The following is a 2500-nucleotide window of genomic DNA, read 5'->3' as shown; positions in this document are numbered from 1 at the left end:
TAAAAAGAAAAAAAAAACAGCTGTGGCTTTATTGTGTTATCCTGACTGTTTTTAATTTATTTCAGTATGTGGTGCGGTTTATATGAAACTCAATCATGTAGGCCTATTTATTTTATACATAGGCTATGAACTGAAGATGTCAAATATAATCATTCATTCAGAGATTCCACATCATACCAATCACATTGTCCCTAATTCAATCAAGGCGTTCATCTTGTATTCCCTTAGCCCAGTAGCCAGGCTACACCCTCCTAGTGACACAACACCTTGGCATTTCTTCTAGTCAGGCCAGGAGCAATACAAATACTGTTTCTGAGCTCCGGCAAAATCAGGAACTCCACCCACTTTGTCGGGAACCAATCAACTTTGAGCAACCCCAACTCCCCTGGATAGAGGCATGTTCGAAGCAGTGACGTGGTTTCAGCAGAGACGTTCTATTGGGACTAAGAAAATGTATAAACTTTTAACTGGTTTAAACTTGGGCACAGTTTTTTCTGGCCTCGGCAATCAGGCTATTGCCCCAGTGGTTCTCAACCTTTTTTGAACAAACGCCCCCTGGACCTCATCTTGACCTCATCATAAGCATGCCAACGTCCCCCTTAATATAAAAAATGGACCAATGCCCCCAATGACAACTAAGCACCCCCTCTCCACTGTATCCTTCTCACCGCCCCCCTGGGGTTCCCCAACGCTGCCTGGGAGGCTGTACCACCTCTGCTGAGAAGCACTACCTTAGCCAATGGAATGATGAAGAAGAAGAAGAAGAAGAAGAAGAAGAAGAAGAAGAAGAAGAAGAAGAAGAAGAAGAAGAAGAAGAAGAAGAAGAAGAAGGCCGCCACCACCACCAACAACAACTACAAGATACAAGATACAAGATATTTTACTGTCATGTATGAAACATATATATACAATGAAAAGCTTCCCTGCTCGGAGAGTCCCAAAAAAGGTAAAAAAAATAAATAAAAAAATAAAAAAAGTAAAAACGTAAAGTAGAAAGTAAAGTAGAAGTAGGAAAAATATATATTTAAAATAGTTGAAAGCTGCATTTAAAAAAAAAAAAGCCAGGTTGGAGAAAGGGGAGATATGATGAGTGGATTCCTTCTTTTGGTGATGGTTTGGAATTCAACAGCCTGATGCATTGAGGAAAGAAGATATCCCTGAGTCGGCTGGTGTGGGCCCGTATGCACCTGTATCTCCGGGCAGATGGTAGGAGGGTGAAGTGTGTGTAGTGTAGCTGGGGTGGTGCGGATTCGCTATAATTCGTTTGGCCCTCCTCAGACACCGTTGATTGGAAAGATCCTGGATGTTGGGTGGATCTGATTTGATTGGCCGTTGAGCAGATTTAAAGGGATACTGTGCAGGAAATGGTCAAAAAAGGTACTGCAACTATGCTGCTCAATGAAACTGGGCTGCCTATTGCCAAATTTGATCTTTACATGAAAGTTTACTAAGTAATAAACAAATATTTTCTAGTATGGTCCAAGTACAGTCATTTTTGCAGCTAAAAATGGCTATTTTTGGAAATTCAAAATGGCGGACCATGGAGAAGATCCCCCTTTTCATGTATGAAAGGTGCAATTTTTCCAGTCATAATGAATACTTAAAATTTGATGCTGGTTGTAAGTATTTATGAAAAAGGTAACATTAGTGAATGGGCAGCATGAATTCTGGAAATAAATAACTAAAAATCTCACACAGTGTCCCTGGAGGGCTCTTCTGTCTTGGGCAGTGGTGTTACCATACCAGGCGGTGAAATTACAAGTTAATATGCTTTCTATTGTACAGCGATAGAACTTGGCCAGTATCCTACTCTCCATTCCATCTCTGTGCAGCCGCCGCAGAAAAAAACAGTCGCTGTCTAGCCGTCTTAGTGATGCAATTGATGTGATGAGACCAGCTGAGATCTTCCTTGATGTTGACTCCTAGGAATTTATAACTCTTAACCCTCTCCACTGCAGTATCAGCAATGAAAACACCATGAACAAGAAAAAAAGAACAAAAAGACACCCATCAACAAAATATTCATTACATCCTCGAAATCCCACCAGCTGACCCAGTTGTAGTCATTAAGTTATAATAATGTGTTGGCAAAGCACACAGGAGCATTTGGCCCATTTGCTGCTTCTGCACAACCATAAGCTATGATGTCACACTATAAAATAAAATAAATGCCCTGCTTTATTGTGAAAGTGCCGTCAAATCACAGTTTACATGTTACAAGGGTGGCATTTCGCAACATAAACTTACTGATCTCTGCAGCAAGAAAATATGGAGGTGGGAAAAAAAACACATAAGAATGGCAGCTGTTTTTCATCTCTGCCTACTGTACTGCACCTCCACGGTTGCCATGGTTACCAGTGAATAACATTCCATATCGCCCACTGCAAGTAATATAAATAATATCACCCCTCCATGACTTCCGTAACAGCCAGTGGAAAATGGTCTGGTCAAAGGACACAGGAAAAAAAAGCTGAAATCTCCAGACTCCTGACTACTAAAC

Source organism: Engraulis encrasicolus, chromosome 18, assembly GCF_034702125.1.
Source record: "Engraulis encrasicolus isolate BLACKSEA-1 chromosome 18, IST_EnEncr_1.0, whole genome shotgun sequence".
In the NCBI taxonomy this organism is placed as follows: domain Eukaryota; kingdom Metazoa; phylum Chordata; class Actinopteri; order Clupeiformes; family Engraulidae; genus Engraulis; species Engraulis encrasicolus.
This window is presented reverse-complemented; position numbering follows the sequence as displayed.